Genomic DNA, 19,014 nt, shown 5'->3' with positions numbered 1-19,014 from the left:
AAAAAGCACCTCTTTTTAACGATGTTCCAGAATCTATATCCCTCATATTTGTTTAGTAGACTGGTTTCTAATGGTAATTTTCCAGGATTTTTTCCACAGAAAATTGCAGAATCATGAAAAATAACCCGGTATCAAGAGTGGCGGTAGCCACCCCCGGTCGAGGAAAATGACGTCCTACTAAAGTCCCGATAACAAACGGGTGGCCGACACTCTTAGTCACAGGCAACTCCCTTAACTTGAAAATTGATTCGGTTGGAACTCGACTGCAGCCCAAACGACGGCTCGGATTCCTACGATCTTGGTGTCTACGGACGCATCTCAATTAGGACTACAAAGTGGAAGAGTTTCAATAAGATCCATTGAGTTTTCAAAAAGTTATAAGCACTTAATGACCCAAAACAAGGAAAATTTTACTTTTTACTTTGCCGGGAAATTTGAATTTCAAGAATCCAGGGTCCTGAGAAAGTCACTCAAACTCCGCGATAACGGTAAACCTTAGACCCATAAAAGTGGGTACCTAAAGAATCGCCATGTTACCGTGTGTGCCGCTTTTGACTTTATTTTAACATTCCAAATGTTTTAGAAGAGAAATTACGTAAAAACGACTAAACTGACTGCCGACCTCCCCGTCAAGACCACCTTTCACAGCAGATTTCTCGCTTACACGTTGGCCGATTCCAGTGAAACCTACAAAGGATCAAGGTTGAGGATATGAGGATTTCATTTCTACCACATTTAATAGGGCTTCATCGCACGGATAATTCAGCATCGGCTAATATCTTTCACAATTTTAGCTGTAATCTTTTGAATTTAGAAAAAAACCGGTAGTGGTTCAATCAATGCTACTGGTTGATTCCGTTCAGGTCAGTTCAGGTCCGTACGAGTTACGGGAACGAAACGTCGTCGATTATACCAACCTCCAGCTGCTGTATTTATTTGTGAATAATGAACAGATTTAATTTAAAAGTTCAATTCATTTTAGATCTTAACTAATATTACACACTTATATTATTACGCCCACTTTTATCCCGATAACTACTTCATTGGTTTCTTAAAAATCTCAAGTGATTTCTGGTCGGTCGTTACCAACCTCTTTGACTAGTTGTGAATAGATTTACCTAATTTGGATAAGAGTTTAATTCTTTGTAGATGCTAACTACTATTACTCATATTATTACGTCTCACGTGTTCTACTGGAGCCCGATATGCTATTACCTTAGTTTCTCTTAAAATGTTCAAGTGATATCTTTATTTTATTGAACGATATGTGACAAAATTTTAAGTGAGGTTATGTCCTCATGTCTATGTCAGTGCCTGACCGAAGCGATAGATGTAATTCCGGTAAGTTACGTCAAAGAAATTACACCGAAATTGTGCCAAACTCTCCAAAGGAAGCAGCATTTACATCACAGAATGTATTCTCACTACTAAAGTTTAAAAATTACTGGAATATGAGCCTCGGTCTTCACATGCGACTGTCACTGAACTTCGACCAAAATTTATTCGCTCTATATCTTGCCATCAACCTATGTGCTCTGGAGTGATTATGCTTCTCTGAAGTGTATGTTATTTACATTAAGAACATGTTTCTTTCATGATTTATCTTGGAATCCTCCTATCTCTTCTACCGTTCTTGTTACGCGTGGCTTGCGTACCTGAGTATGTGAGGCACAATTCCATCCCTTTTCGGAACAGTTCAATCATAGGTCAACTTAATGTCACATAATCAAAGGTCTTTGACTGTGAGCATTTGCTCAAATTGGTTTCTTCTGAGTCTCTTTGATTTTGCGTCAGGAGTTGTTAGAAACTTCATTTTGCCCAACAATGTATAACAAGGTCTTAAATGAAAGGTATGTACCCGTTTTATTCTCATAATTTCATAAGTTGATGATAAAATTACAATGAAGGCTTCATTTTCTTGCATAAATTGCTGTGTGAAATGGGTACGTCCATTCCTCCTCTATTTAAAAGAGTAACAGAATGTATCGCTCATCTGTTTAGAGGACTTCAGTATTAAGATACGTAGGTACGTGTTCCTGCCTAGTTCCATTAGAATAAGTGTGATCGTGTTAATCAAGGCTAAATACAATTAGACCCCATGGTATCAATGTAATCATAAATGCCTCTCCACTCTTACCAACTAGGTGCAGCATATCCTCCGATCAATAGATGGAGATTGCCATCTCAGTAGGTACGAGGGTGAGCCTACGAACTCAGGTATGGTGACCGTAAGTACCGCTTTGGCCTCTCACATTCAGATGAGCCTGTTTCTCTAATGAACTCATGCCAATACTTAGATCTCTAGACTTATTCACTGCATTAAGAACAAATAAGATAATAAATCAAATAGGTCAAGTCAGTTGTCAATCTTTATACCAAGCGCAGGTACCAACATAATTTTTTGTCATTGGGTGGACAAAGGACACTAGCTGCAACGCAGCGATTCATAGATTCAATTGTTTCCAACCGATCCGTGATTTGGCGTCAATCCTTTGGATAAAAAGATTACGATAGTTCCATTATTATTAATTAAAAACATAATTTAATTTGACAACAGTTCTGTGTGCGTTTCCCACTGTCTGAAGTTCAGTAAAAATAAGGACTCAATTGTGGTGGCCACATTCTTCATGATGCAGTCAGTTACTTCTCAACCAATGAACACCAGATTCGTTTCATACTTAGAGTTTCGCCTTGTAGGATCAATTTTTGATTGGCTCTTGCATTTCGGTTAAAGCGAAAGACTGAGTATGAACTATGGAACGAAGGGTACAACAAGAAACAAACGGAATGAGAGAGGGAATGTAAGTAGGAAATGGTAGGAAAGCAACAAGAGCAAAATAAACAAAACCTCGAAAATAAGAAGGCAAATTTTTATCCAGACGAATTTCTACTTCAATCTTAAAATACATTCTCCTCAAAACCCTTGTTCTTTTAGTGCATTTTCACGATATTCTTAGTTTTTGCTGCCATGTGTGCCATCCTATAAAGCCCTATATGAAAGTATTAAAGTAAATAAATTCGGATCTGGGAAGTTGCAAGAATCAGAATCAGCATTGGTGCGCTCTCTCGCGGCTAACGCCGAAACCCTAGTTTACACTTTCACTTTTCTCCACCAGATAGCGCTGTACTTTCGTTCCGGTTCTCCGATTCGCTCTGAATTACTAAGGACTCCAGATACCGCATTGGAATAAAAAACGGCCTCCTAGTCCCCTGCAGCTCCAGGGTAGGCAACCTGTTTAGCGGTATGCCATACTTCGAGCTAACGAATAGACTGATTGCCGTGTGTTTGACCGGTTTCGCCGTGCTGTGCTAAGTTTGGTTAAAGATTCGATGTATTAAATTTTCTTATGTTTTAAATCGTTAAAAAATGCCGGAAACCCCCCCCCCCCCCAAAAAAAAAAAAATTAATGCAAACATCTCTGCTCAATTTTCTGAGTCCATTTACCATGACTAGTGACTAAAATGAACAATTTTCGCAATTTGCCGGTCATAATCTGCACATTTGAAGTGCAATTTCCCATGCACTTCCATTACAGATGGGCTAAAGTATGGCATACCGCTTCACAGGTTGCCTACCCTGGCGCTGCAGGCGACTGGGGGGCCGCTTCTTTCCTACGGCAAGTATACGGCGTGCGGTACCTGGAGTCCTTAGTAATCTTTGCTCTGAACTTCCCAAATCCTACACCCAACTCCGGGAGCCACCGAATGCTTCAGCTTTGCTAGCTCTTCGTATAGCCAGACCTTTAGGTACTCATTCACCCAAAAACGACCTGATATAAACTACAAAAACCCTCAAAAACATTTTTCGGGCAAAAAATCCGGTCGAGGAAATTGACGTGTCACTTCCTTTTAATCAAGTATAAGATAGGCAAAAACCTTTGATGAATTCCCAAGGTTCACTAAGACTAATAATCATCAAAAAGTTCCAAAAACTTACTCGAAAGGAAAAAAATAAAATGAAAAATAAATCCCTTGCCAAAAATAAATAAAAAACCGATTTTGAGATAAATCCCTCGAATGAACTTGAAATCACAAAATCGGTCGAGGATGTCAATTGAAACTTTCCCCCCTTTAATTATGAGCTCCGCAACAAGCGTGACTCGCTTGTACCTTTTCATACACGAGCCGCACGAATACATCTCTTCTTCTCTCCTCTCCTTCCGTCCATGGACAGAGGTCCAAAATTTTTCGGATTTACTGACGCGACCGGCTGCGGCTCGGTGCGTAAACATGGGTGGATTACTAAGATTACACATTAGTCAGAGAGAAACACGTACAACCTGTCGACTTAAGTGGGGCTCATTCCGTGAAGGGACTCAACTCCTCCACTATAACAATTCCACTAATAATTTTGCGATTCAGAAATCCCCTCACTTGTCCGGACCTAACGTGTCTGTCGAAATGTCATCCAATGGTACAGATGTATTTTATACTTAACTGATAGAGTATAAGAACAATTATTACTTACAACCTACCTACCGTCCAAAGCAAATGGTAAGCTCCCTTAAAAAAATCCATGTTTCAGATAAATCATGTTTCGAAAAAGTCTAACATGTGGTTATGGAAAAATGGGTCGACTGGTGAAACTGCAACCGACTTGAAGCCGACATCAGGGATGATAAGAAGGCGCCGATTCACCGAGAGCATCGAGCCGCAGCCGGTCGCGTCAGTAAATCCGAAAAATTTTGGACCTCTGTCCATGGACGGAAGGAGAGGAGAGAAGAAGAGATGTATTCGTGCGGCTCGTGTATGAAAAGGTACAAGCGAGTCACGCTTGTTGCGGAGCTCATAATTAAAGGGGGGAAAGTTTCAATTGACATCCTCGACCGATTTTGTGATTTCAAGTTCATTCGAGGGATTTATCTCAAAATCGGTTTTTTATTTATTTTTGGCAAGGGATTTATTTTTCATTTTATTTTTTTCCTTTCGAGTAAGTTTTTGGAACTTTTTGATGATTATTAGTCTTAGTGAACCTTGGGAATTCATCAAAGGTTTTTGCCTATCTTATACTTGATTAAAAGGAAGTGACACGTCAATTTCCTCGACCGGATTTTTTGCCCGAAAAATGTTTTTGAGGGTTTTTGTAGTTTAAATTTCAAGAAAATCCATGCATTTCCTTCACTGATGAAATATTAGTAGAGATTTTGAACCATCGCAACCAAGAAGTGTCATTTTGGCACCCAGTGCCTCAATTTTTCTGCACATTGCAGTGCAGTGGATTCTATGAGATCAGTTTTTATCAGGTCCTTACTTCCCTCTATAAAATTAAAAAAACCCAGCACTTACGCTATGTTTTCAGCAAGATGCTGAGAGCATTTACTGCACATGACATTTATCACAAATAAATATCACAAACTGGAAACGACACTATTTTGAAATTGAAGACACTACTTTGACTACAATTTTTAATGAGGAACTGCTATTTCTGGCTCATTTTAGGAAGAACAAAATGTGCCATTAGTTCATGATCCGTTGTTGTGTCGTGTATTAGTTTCCTGTGTAGATAGGTAGTAAAACAAATGAACCAAAAATAGTAGTTCCTTAAGGCTAAATGTAGTCAAAGTTGAAAAATTATCATCGGGACATAATCATTCTTGTCTCTTGCCCGGTTCATCAAGAATTTGCTCGTGTAAGCATACCATAAATTGAGAGTTGTGTGGTGTTTTAATCATGAAAACTAAATCACATCTTCACACAGAAACATTTGATTATAATTAAAGAACACATCAGCCGAAAGTATTCGCACTAATCAATTAATAATTAAAAATTTCGGAGCCGAACAATACCACCTACCCATACCTTTCACCGCCGAGAAATAAGCTAGGAGGTTAGGTATCCATGGTAAAATTAACGGTCATTCTTCCAAGGTTCAGAGGCAGGCCGGATTCAGATAAGTTTTTGGATTTTTGGCAGTACTCGGTGTGTGTTGAGGTAAAAATTGATTTTCATATTAGTAGTAGAGTCTGTATTGCGAGTTATGAGGCAAATTTAAGGAAATTAAGCTTTCAAGTTTATGCAGAATCCAACTTACCTGGGTCCGCTTCTACCTTCTATCGAATTAAAGTTTTATCATTCTTTTACGCGATCATTATGCCTTTACTCAGTTTATTTTCAAGTGCGCGTTTCTAACTAAAGTTTTATTAAACTGCGTTGATATTTGTACCCGTGATTTTCGTTTCAAACGCGGTCAAATGTGGTGTTTTACACTTGAGTGGAGACCTTCGAAGCGGTTCTCATGGACCTGGGGACCCCTTGAAGGACTGCAATTTTGGATGCTTTAAATCTCTTTTCCAGGTCTCGCAGCTGTCGGAATGAACAAGTAATATATATTTTTTATTCTGGTTATGTTAAGAATAAGTAAGTGTGCATGCTAAATGGTGAGATACTGTTGTGTTCCTGACTGCCGCTCTAATGGACCCGGCTCTCCTCCTGTGTCCACCTTCCAATTCCCCAAAAACGAGCAGCTGAGAAACAAGTGGCTTCACTACATCTGGAGAGAAGATCTACGCGGTAAAGTTACCAAATACCATGTCGTTTGCATTAAGCATTTTGCTCCACAGCACATTATCTGCTCTGATTTTATAAATACCGCAGAAAATGGCTTTATTGAATTGCCTCGCAGAGTCCCCAAGCTAACCGATGAAGCCTTCCCTTCTTTATTTCCGGATTGGCCCCCTGAACACTCTACTGACCTACCCCAATGCGAGAGAACACCTGAGGCTCATGCCCAAGCCGTAGCCGCAGATTTAGCTGATAAGAGAGTTGCTCTAGCAGCAAGAAGAGAAGCGATCCAAGCAGATCGCATTCTAAGTTTTGAGGAATTAAGAACTGCAAAGGTTAAAGAGTTCACTAATTTTCTCACTTTTCAAGCGGAAAACCATGTTCTATTCTACCTCTTGGATGATGTAAATTTCCACTCACTACCCAAAATCAAAGTTGCGTTTAAGATAAGTCAAGATTTTAGTGTTAAAATCATTCAAAATAATGAAATCACAGTACCAAGTATATTGCAGCAGATCCTGGGCTCAAGCTTGAAATGTGAAAAATGGAGCAAGCTCAAAAGTCTTGAAGACACCAGTAAGTTCAAAGTCTTGCCCTGAGCTTCCAAAAAGTTTCTCTCTGAGAGAAGCTGATTTTTCTTCAGACAGTTCCTTACTTGTCAATAGTTTTCGATACAGCGATTGTGACACCAACCTAGTTTTCATCCTGTCATATTCAGTAGTCTCATTCTAGTCATCATTTTAATCATACTTTGGAATCTAGATTAAGTCTTTTAAAAGTGAGAAGTATCGACTGACGAATAAAAAATTGAAGAAAATCGCCAAACAGTACAAAGGCACACCAATCATTGTCAGCACTGAGAAAATTATAATGCTGAAACTCAGCATTCATGTGTGAAGTGAAAAAATAGTATCTTCTTCTTATCGCAGTACACTTACCCTAATTAATTTTCCCTCTTGTTTCTCATTTTTTGCAGATGTATTCGTGTCATCACAATGCCAGCCTTGTTTCTAAGTCAGGTCATTGGTGGCAGCCTAAATCATAAGACAATTTTCCCAATCAAGAATATCTTTGCCATATTCAGGTGAGTAGAGTTGTCTGAACAATTCTTGAAATTTTAATTGAGGCATCCACCTTTCAATTCTAAAATGCCCGACATTCATTGAAAAATGATAATGATTAAACCTAAATCTGTAATTGTAATGCAGAATCCCTCTCTGATTTACCAATTTCATTTTTTAAATTTGTACATTATTTTAAATTATTTTACATGTTGTAGATGTACCAGTGTCAATTTGATAATTTTTATGAATTCGACTGTAAAACAGGAGTAGTTTTTAAGTCAAACTTATGAATCAGGAGCACGTCTTTTCATTGTGAGAAGTATCGATTGACGGATAAAAAATTGAAGAAAATCACCAAACAGTACAAATGTACACCTATCTTTGTCAGCACCGAGAAATTAATAATGCTGAAACTCAGCATTCATGTGTGAAGTGAACAAAATAGTATCTTCTTCTTACCGCAGTACACTTACCCTAATTAATTTTCCCTCTTGTTTCTCATTTTTTGCAGATGTACTCGTGTCATCCCAATGCCAGCTCTGTTTCTAAGTCAGGTCATTGGTGCCAGCCTAGCTCATAAGACAAATTTTCAAGTCAAGGATACCTAAGTCATGTTCTACATCTATCTATTCTGTTCAAGAATATATAATTGTTTCCTGTTCATTTTGTCTTCATTGCATTTTTCACATCCTTTTGATAAATGTGTGTCTGAACGTAGCACTCACTCGCCCACCTAGACCACAGTCCAAATTTTTACGTAGGAGTTAGTTCTCTATCAAGGGACTAATTTTTGTCCTGTGGAATGATTAAGCTACAGTGCTGAGATCACGGTCCAAATTAGCATTAATGCACTTCGATGGCACTAACAACGACAAATTCACTCTGATAATACTCTCCACAGTGCCAGATGCCCCTAAAAAATTCCCCCCTTTAGTTTTCGCACTAGTGATCCCCTCCTGTTACCTTTAATTTACGAAAAATTGCAACAATAGAATACTGAAAGCTTTAGTGAATAAGGTTCCTTATCAGTGGTGTGGAAGACAAGGCATGTAAGTGCAGTTCTTGGAAAAATTGAGGTGACAAAAGATTTCATCAACTCTAGTCCTAAAATATATTCAGTAAAAAAATCACTGTTAAAATCAAATGTATAATTGAGCTTGAACTTTCTTTCTGCCACAAGGCTCTGTGTAATTTCGAAACTTTAAACATGTAATCTTGAAATAGCAAAAACTGCACTTGCGCACCTTGTCCTCCAAGCCCCTACTGCGTGGTGTCATGTCTTGTTTAGCACCATTCTTTTTGCCTGAAAACTAACCTAAGATAAGAATTATTAATTCGAGTAACATTTTAAGCATGAAATTGAACCATCCTCTTTGAGGAGTCCAGAGACTTTTACGCCTGCTATTACTGCTTAAAAAATGTGCATTTTTACGGCTCAAGTTATTCTCAGAATATTGGTACTGGAATTCATTACCTTGGCCTAACTAGAAGTTAAATTAAAGAAAGACTTACTGAGGTGGTCCTCTCAGAATAGTGCCGATCACTGCTCTTCTTTGCATGAGAAATAGTGGTACATGACAAGCATTAAAAGCTTGCCTGCTGAAGGTCAAAGAGACAAATTGAACTTTTCATTGAATGTGAGGCTGGACTAGTTACCTAATATGTAACTGTCAAGGCTGAATGACTAAGTGGTTAAACATATTTAAAAAGTGGGTAAGTATACTTTGAAATTAATCTCTTACAAGTATTAGATTCATCCAGAAAAAATCTAGAAGTAGGAATTAATTTGGCCAGGCAGAGATGAACCTTAAGGGATCAACTAACCCCCTGAGTTTGCAGAAAAGGAACAAATAATATAAAGTTTATGTAAAACTTTAGAAGGTTGTAGCAAATGGAGGAATGTACGTTTCTGTATCACAGCAAGGAAACGCAGGTCTGGATTCAATAAGTTGTCTACAGGATGAAGCGCAGATATCTTGGCCTTGTTCAAAGGATCTGGGTTTGTCAACCAGGCCAATCAACCCTTAAACTGTAGCTAGAGTATCTCAGCTGCCACTTTTCGTGTCACTCACTACGAGATAATTGAGTTTTGTTGGCGTGAAAAAGTGCATGCGCCTGACCAAAGTGTCATTCTCATTATTAGCTGATAGGTCATCCTACACTGTGACCTCGCAACAGAATCTATATGTGGTTGCACTGCCTCGGCACCACCTTCTACATTACCTGTATTGACAGAATAGATGTAAGAGTTCTTCACTTTAATCATTGACAAAATGTCTGTGAAGGGAGATTAAGAATAAAATTTGAATCTATTAATTTACCTGAAGGTGTCAAAAAAATGTCATCATCCATCCTAGGAGAGTTTAACGAGACTTACAACAGGCTTTTCTAGAGACAGATTGCTTTCCAGCTCACATTAATACGAGATTAATGGCACACAATCTGAATTAAAGAGAAACATGCAGATGTCCTTCGGCATGTGGCAGTAAACATGCTTCAATGATATGAAAAGAGCCGCAAAATGATGGGTGCTTCAAAATGCACATGATCGCTGCATCCTAAGACACGATGAAAAGATAAGGATATCTGGAAGGTCACGATCGATCAAACTCTCCTCTTTATGTTATAAAATACTATTCACTCATCTCTTGCTTCCACAGCAGTGCCATCATGGGTTGCTGAGCAAAAATTAGGACAGAACGGGAGCTCAGTAAGAACTTACAGCACATTTCGATGGAAACTAGCAATTAATCTACCAATATACTGGCTACTACAAAGGCAAGATGACATTCAGTGTATAAATGCTTACGATGATAAATATTACTCAGTTGGGGTCAGGCGAACAAAATATTAATTAAAAAAGAACAAGAACGAGGGATCAACCATTGGGTGAACACATAATGGGTGACTATAATTCGGAAAAAACTTCGCGCACTCAATAGAGAAAAAATAAATGATAAATAAAATATCATTCGAATAACTTCACTTAAATTCCTGCAACTCCTTTAAGTGTGTTTTCCTAATTTTCACGAACTTATTACTAAATAAACAACGGAGAACCCGACAGTTCCCATAAGATGCCATGTATTTTGGTCTTTACCACGGATTCCTAACCTCTTTTTGCGCTGAAAGGTATGGGTAGGTGGTATTGAGCCGAACCGTACCAACCTCGTATAAGCGCATTGTTCGTTTACCTCGAGCTGGGGTGGGGACAGCTGATGCTCACTACCTCACCGGTGCCGTTTCAGTGTTCCCGCACTCATCGGTCAGTGCGGCATGCGAATGGAAGAGAAGTGGCTACCGCTCAATTTCACAGCGCACGGTCTACTCTATTCAATGTCTTTGGAGTGAGTCCAGCGCCACCCCTCTCGCTCTGCTCTTTCTTAGTCTCATTTTTTCGATTTTCATTTTTTTTTCTTTCTCTCTGAACTTTTAAGTACTAACTTACATAAAAACTTTCTCTTTCCATTATTCACTTACTTTTTTCACTTCAATTTTTTTTCTTTTCCTTTCTTTTCCCTTTTATCTTTTTACTCTTATTTTTTTTCTCTTTTTCTTACCCTTTTTTCTCATCTTTATTTCCAGTTTCCTTTTTCCTACGTTCTTGATTTTTTATTGATCTAATTCTTTTCTCTTTTGTTCTTTCTTCTATTTAATTTTTCTCTTATTTTCTTCTCTTTTCTAACCGTATTTTCCTTTTATAAAATTGATTCTCCATCGGCTGCGCGCAGGATTTTGATTAGACGACTGCGGTCGTTCCCACAGGAACTATCCTTGATTATGGAGGCATTCTTCTTTTCTCTGCACCTCTTCTCTTAGGATTAAAATATTATCTTCTTCAAAATCATATTTTTCCCCGGAGGGAGAAATGTGAGGAGATGCGAAAGTTTCCACGTTAAGGATCGGTCATGACCGGTCAACTTCGCTGGATGACGACTGCAGTGCCGAATCAGAGCTGTCAAGAGGTGCGCACGCGCAGACGGAGAGGAGAGCACGAGAGAGGTAACAGAGCAGAGCGCGAGTTTCTAGTATAATCGTTTCGGACGTTAAACTTGATGCGTGGACGCAATAGACATTCAAACCCAAGGATCTCGCACGAGTCGAACGATGCTTTATCATGCTTTTCCTCGTTACGATGAAATTGATATGTAAAAACATTGATCATTAAAGATGTAGTCGTCATCTATAACGAGTGAATTCTTGAAACCCCCCCCCCCCCCCATTTCTACTCCTTTTGCTCTCGCGTCGGTGGCTCGATCCGACGGATTTATCCCTCGCTATCGCCACCTTCCTCGAGGACATCTTGGCTCGCGCGTTGGTGGCTGATCCGAGGGACACGTCCCTCGCTATCGCCACCTTCCCTGAGCCCCCCCCCCCTCCTCTCCTTCCCCATTTTCTTCCAGAGTACTTCTGGCAACACCATGCATCATTACACTTCTTAAGAAGTTCATCGGTGGCATAGCGGTCTGAAAACTGTTCAACGACAGTTAAGTTCGAGTTCCGAATCGCCATGAGCCCACTTGTGTTTTTTCTTATAGTTTCATTGCATAAAGATTTCTCTGATGATTTTCTTTCACTCTCTCTGACTGCATAAGTAGGTATATCCTTTTTTGGAAAAAAGGTGAGATAAGAGGGAGATCATGGCCTCCTTGAAAACCTGATCGAGGGGGAAGAGTTACGCAAACCTGGCACAGGCTAAAATCGGTGCTAAGCGCACATTTATCAGAAAATATCAATGGGAACCGGCGAGGAGCGCTGATTAGAGACGAATCCTCAGAACGGTCCCCTTTCTTTTTTTGTATTCGGAGGCACCCCCAAATATTAATTCAATATATCAAGTGAGGCGTTCGGGGGGGGGGGGGGGTTGTTAAGAGGCGCCTGACTGGAGGGGATGAGGGGGAGGGAGGGGGTCAAGCACTATCTTATGTAAAGTAAAATACCTGCTTGAAAGAGAAAACAAGGAATAAGTGTCTAATATGAACTGAAGGCAAGAAATCAGAAAAACACATCTGTTCACGATTTATTCTAGTCTTTTCTTCCTTTTTATTTTTCATTTTGTTGCAGCATCTGTGTCCGTTTAAAATTATTATTTAAAATAGCTTTCCCTAGAATACTTTTGATACTTCAAACGGAACCAATTTGTTTTCATAACATTTCCGGATAAATCATGGGTTTTCACAGGAAGGAAGCCTCTGGTCCTTTCCAGACTCTACTGTTTCCAGATATGCAGCTTTTCCAGTACTTTTCCCCTTTCAAACCTGTGTAAAATATTCACATTATCACACAATCTGGCGACGCCGGACTGGCATAAAAGGTGATGAATGAAAAAGTAAAAATTGGCCTCCGGCCAGTTCATGCGCGGCGCAAGCCCGCGTACCGGCGGCGCTTCGCGCCGGCATGTGGAGGGGACTTCGTCCCCCCATCATGTTGCAAGGATCGAACAAAATTATCACGCTTTTGCCGGCTCCGCGCCGGCATAGACACTTCTACTAGAGTATTTAGAAAAATATTGCCAATTTCACAAAATCATAAAGTTTCACTGGAACTTTGATCGCAGGATAATAGTTAGGAAATTTTTATTAAAACCACTGGACTTTATTGTAAATCTCTTCGCGATATGTGATGAATTCGTAGATTCAGACTCGACTTACCGATATTATGAGGCATCTTCAATTAGATAATGGGCCTCTTGCAAACTTCTGCTAGAGCAAAACTAAGAGTTGTTTCTTACAGATAATGCCTCAAAAATCACGATGAGCGCATCGGCAAAGTCTGAAATGCACTCATAACTTCGCAATCTGCCTAAGAGATTTGCGGCCTTTTGAGGTTCCCGCTTCAAAAACGATACTACGGCACAGGTTAACATTTAGTTAGAGGAGTCGTTCCATCGTCGGCAATATTCATCATGGCCGACGCCAATCCGCCAAAACACGTGTGATGGGACGAGATAACACCTGAGCAGGATTAGACCAGATAACGATCGGCGTGTTTACGTTCACATTTTCCTCGCCCGCCTTGATTGACCTTGAACTCTCCTCGAATTACGCACGGAACTGCGGAAACGTCCGCCATGATGAATATTGCAGACGATGGAGCGACTCCTCTAACAGAATGTTCACCTGTGCCGTAGTATCGTTTTGGGAGCGGGAATCTAAAAAAAAACGTTAATTTCTTACGCGGATTGTGAAGTTATGAGTGCATTTCAGACTTTGCCGATGCGCCCATCGGCATTTTTGAGGCATTATCTATAGGAAAAAACTCTTATTTTTGCTCCAGCAAAAGTTTGCAACAGGCCCATTGATTAATGATGCCTCCTATGAAAGACGATGATCCTGAAAAATCTTAGCTTTTCTACGATTCATTAGGATCCATTCGATTCATTGACATCATACTTCAGATACGATTATATAGGGTTATCCAAAAGTCACTGACCACCCCTGTAACTTTTTTCAAATTGAGATAAAAGTTTGAAACTTTCGCGATGTTCCTCGGTCTAAAGTAGCAACTTTTTGGTACCCCAAAAAGTTAGCCCCCCCTTGGGGGGGCGGGGGCTAACTTTTTTTTCAATAGGCGACCCCCCTTTTGTGATACCTCATTCTGAAGATAATAAAAAAGGAAAATTTTTGGCGAAATCGGCAGGTCAAAATGTTGTTTTTGACGAAATGGCGGCCGGTCAAAGTTCAAAAAGGCAGAAATCTGGCATCTCCGTTGTTTATTGACAGATTGGCGTTTAACTCGGTTTCCTACGGTTTTTCGAGACGAGAAAAACGATTCTGGCATTGGTTTTCCAGAAAAGTCGGTCCTTTTCAAAATGGCGGCCTAGTGCAGGAAATGGATATTTAGGCTGCTTATCGTTGGATTTGCATGAAACTTGGTATTTGGGGGTATTTCGGCACGAGAAGAACGAATCTTTCATTGGATATTTGAAATTCCGACAAATTTCAAAATTGCGGCGAAAAAATGGCGGGATATCAGTTTTACGGCTGTTCACCGATGGATTCGCATGGAATTCGATATCCTGGTGGTTTTGGCTACATAAAAAGGAATCTCTCATTAGATTGTTGAAATACTTAATAATCGATATCGAATTTCATGCAAATCCATCGGTAAACAGCCGTTAAACTGATATCCCGCCATTTTTCCGCCGCAATTTTGAAATTTGCCGGAATTTCAAAAATCCAATGAAGATTCGTTCTTCTCGTGCCGCAATACCCCCGAATACCAAGTTTCATGCAAATCCAACGATAAGCAGCCTAAATATCCACTTCCCGCGCTAGGCCGCCATTTTGAAAAGGACCGACTTTTCTGGAAAACCAATGCCAGAATCCTTTTTCTCGTCTCGAAAAACCCTAAGATGCTGCATTTAACGCCGATCTATCAATAAACAACGGAGATGTCAGATTTCCGCCATTTTCAACTTTGACTGGCCGCCATTTTGTCAAAAATCAACATTTTGACCTGCGGTTTGCGGCAAAGTTTTTCTTTTCTTATTATCTTTCGAATGAGGTATCACAAAGGGAGGGTTGCCATTTGAAAAAAAAAAGTTAGCGCCGCTCCCCAAAATTTTGGGGGGACCAAAAAGTTGCTACTTTAGACCGAAGAACATTGCCAAAGTTTCAAACTTCTATCTCAATTTGGAAAAAAGTTACAGGGGTGGTCAGTGACTTTTGGATAACCCTGTATATTATAATCTTTCCTTAATCACGGTAAAAAGCTATCAAAAACCTACTTTAATGGGTAGAATGACTATTCGATGTTTTAATAGTCTTAAAACTAAACGCTTATCGCCTGGCATCGCTCAAACTTTAATTTTGGCGGGCGAATCTCCCTGCTGGAAATGGTTCACCACCCGCACGCCGAGAGCGCCACCTCCCTAGCGCGTATCCCCGTCAGTCGAAACGACAACAATAGAGAGCACCACCTCCTTGCTGCTCGTATCCTCGTGTATTTAAACAACAAAAACGTCAACAAATCTGGACGGGTTATAACGCGCTTTAACATCAATCATTAAATCAATCATGTTTGTGTAGTATCCTAATATATAATTCCGTAAGCCCGATTTCTGTTTCGAAATTGCGCCGCGACCGTCGTGCCGATCCGGGCGTCGGAGGTGCCGGCGGGACCGTCCCGGTCCCGCGGGGTCGGGAAGAATACGGGGATCGCGCGTCAGGCTCGGCGCCCCTCGCGCCCTCCGAAAGATCGCTTATCCCGTTCGTCCCGCTGGGAGATGCGCGGTTTTTCGTTTTCCCCGTGCTGTTCGTTCTCGGTCAGCTGATGACTCGGCTGCCCGAGGCGTTCGTCGTCATCTCGTCATGGATATTCGTCGTTTATGAAGAATTCCGATTTTTTCGTACAGTGCGCGTCGTCTTTTGAATTTTGTTAATATTTGTCGTGTATGAAGAATCCCGAATTTTTAGTAAAGTGCGCGTATTCGTTTTAATATTGGGAATGGATCGGAGTCGAAAACGTGGGCGTCCGGCGAAGCGTGGCAATGTTTCTCGCAATTTATCCGCGCGACGCAAAGTGCGACATGATGGCTACCTCAGTGAGATGGATAATGTACGACGTAGGGCTGAACAGGGAAATAACCTCAATCCATTTCGGCAGAGCACTGATAATTTTATCGAAAATGATTATCCGGAAAATAATTTCGGACTTTTAAATGTGAAGTGCCAGTATTGTGATGCCTTGATTATCCGGAAAATAATTTCGGACTTCTAAATGTGAAGTGCCAGTATTGTGATGCCTTGCATTTCAAAAAAGAGGAGGTGAACGGCCATTTTAACAGATGTTGTCATAATGGCCTTCTCAGACTTGCCGAGCCTGGAATCAATGACCAACTTCGCGACCTGTTCTCCAAACCCATCTTCATGACTAACATTTTGAGGTACGACAGTTGTATGGCTTTTGCATCTCTGTCTGCTTCCAAAGCTCATATAATTTTGAACCAAATCTTCTGCCAACCAAATATCTGTATTAAGTCCTCATTGTGATCCAATGATTTATCCTTTGCTCTATCCTCATGGTGAACCAGGCTGGGATCCTAAAATGGAGCATAATGGACCACGCAAGCAGCCAAATCGCAAACATGAAACCATGCTACAATTCGCGTGTTACAGGTTTGCCATTAGAACAGCATTTTCCCATATTCACCAATCAAAGAAATTATTTCAACAATACATTGTAGATTTATATGTTCGTGTCGAAGGTGAGAGGCTTCATTATATTAGAGAGCATCAGTCCGAACTCAGAGTTGAACAGTATGCTGGGTTGCAAGATTTTGTTCTGAATAAAGCAAGAGTTGATAATATGAATGTTGGAAGAATTGTAGTTTTACCATCTTCTTTTGAAGGCAGCCCCCGTAATCTTATTCAAAGATATCAAGATGCCATAGCAATTGTCCGCGTGTATGGCAAACCAGACATTATTTTGACAATGACGTGTAACCCGAAATGGTCGGAAATAACCGCTGCTTTAGCGCCAAAAGAAACTGTTGCAGATCGTCCAGATTTAGTTTCACGAGTTTTTCATAGCAAATTGGATCAATTACTAAGAGATGTATTAAAAGAAAATGTTCTGGGTAGAGTTGTTGCACATGTTTATGTAATTGAATTGCTAAAGCGTGGTCTCCCACATTGTCATCTGCTCTTAATTTATTAGCAGAAGATTTGGTTCAAAATTTAAAGTCGTAAATATGGATTGTTTCTCATGGAAGAGATGAATTAAGGACGGAAATTTTGAAACAGCGCAATGGAGATACGTGGTTTCGCACTTCAGTCGGTGCGATACGGACATCCATCAAGTTTAAAAAAATGCATCAAGTCCCCGTCACCGCCGACCAACGCGTTTGTCGATAGAATCAACAACAGGTACTATGAGCAGAGGGTCAAAACGCCTTCAATTTTTTGAACGCAATACGGACATCCGTGGAGGTTGTATAGTTATATCAAGGCGCCGTAGCAAACGCGTCCCATTGTTTATCGTTACATACGAATATAGGTTGAGAGAGGCCAGTCATAATGCCTTCAATTTTATACATACATATTTTTGGGCAAAATGAGAGACGACGTTTCTCCATTTGCGACGTTGCAGACTTCCTTTGAAATTTTATTTTTCTTTCGAGAAGCTGGTCAACATAAAACTTAAATTCTCCATGATTTTTCGTATTCGATAGCAGAAGATCTGGTTCAAAATTATATGGGCTTTGGAAGCAGACAGAGATGCAAAAGCCATACAACTGATGTACCTCAAAATGTTGGTCATGAAAATGGGTTTGGAGAAGAGGTCACGAAGTTGGTCTTTGATTCCAGGCTTGGCAAGTCTGAGAAGACCATTATGACAACATCTGTTAAAATGGCCGTTCACCTCCTCTTTTTTGAAATGCAAGGCATCACAATACTAGCACTTCACATTTAAAAGTCCGAAATTATTTTTCGGAATAAATTAATTTTTCCAGATTATATATTTAAATTGTTATTAAATAATGATAAATTCAAAATTCCAATTTCATTTTCCAAAATTTCAGAGCATGTTATATCTTCTTTCAAAATTTATTGTCAATTCAAGTTGTTATTCAATTATAATAAATAACTTGAACGTGGTTGTTCTATGATTTCTTACGAGCAGTTCCCTTCCAGTGTTTAGCGGCCGCGTAGCGGCCTCAGGCCCCTAGTTATATTATATCTGTGTTCAGTACCTCGTAAAAAGGAACCGCGAAAGATGGAATCTGCCGGGATTCTAAATTCATTAACAACAAACATATTAGTTTCTAATAAAGATCTAAGTGTCAGTTCTTGCGTTAGCTTCGATGATTCATAGTATGTAATGTAAGTACCTAATTAGTCGTCTAATTTTGCTTGGTGTATACCTATGGAGTAATTTTGGAGATAGTATATGATGCATTATATAATGCATTTGAATTCCTAGGTTTCACCTGACTCAAAGCGTTTGCTGCTAATATCTAGGAGCGTTCGGCCTCATTTATCGGAGAATTGAGCGTTTCCTATCGGCCCCTCTGCAATTATGAGATTAGTCCAAGGATCCTTTAGGAACTTAAATTAATGACTCAGGTGGTGCTTTTGAGCCAACTTGCAAAGAATTAAAGGCATTTTTTCAAAATCTACAGTCCATGAGCTCTCCGTGTGACCGAAGTGCTCTCCTCGCTATATGACGCGTAACCCTTCAATTTTTAGTTTAGTCCAAAGACCTCGTAGGAACTTAAATTAATGAACCAGGTGGTGCTCTTGTGCCAACTTTCGAAGAATTAAAGGCATTTTTTTAAGAATTTACAGTCTTTGAAAATGAGCTGTTTGTGTGATGTCGCGGAGCAAAGTGCCCTATTTTTGGGCCTCGTAATCCCTTGAATTTTGAGTTTAGTCCAAAGATCTTTTAGGAACTTAAATTAATGACTCAGGTGATGTGCTTGATGCCCACTGTTAAAGAATTAAAG

General features: G+C 39.9%; 1 protein-coding gene across 1 annotated transcript in view; it reads right to left on the bottom strand.

The window, feature by feature from the left end:
* The window catches only part of SNRPG (small nuclear ribonucleoprotein G), a 65,788-nt gene that overhangs the window by 22,989 nt on the left and 23,785 nt on the right, over positions 1–19,014 (bottom strand). The window lies entirely within an intron of this gene.

The sequence above is a fragment of the Bemisia tabaci genome, chromosome 1, assembly GCF_918797505.1.
Source record: "Bemisia tabaci chromosome 1, PGI_BMITA_v3".
Lineage (NCBI taxonomy): Eukaryota > Metazoa > Arthropoda > Insecta > Hemiptera > Aleyrodidae > Bemisia > Bemisia tabaci.
Note: the sequence above shows the minus strand (reverse complement) of the source record. Positions and strands in the feature narration are given on the sequence as shown.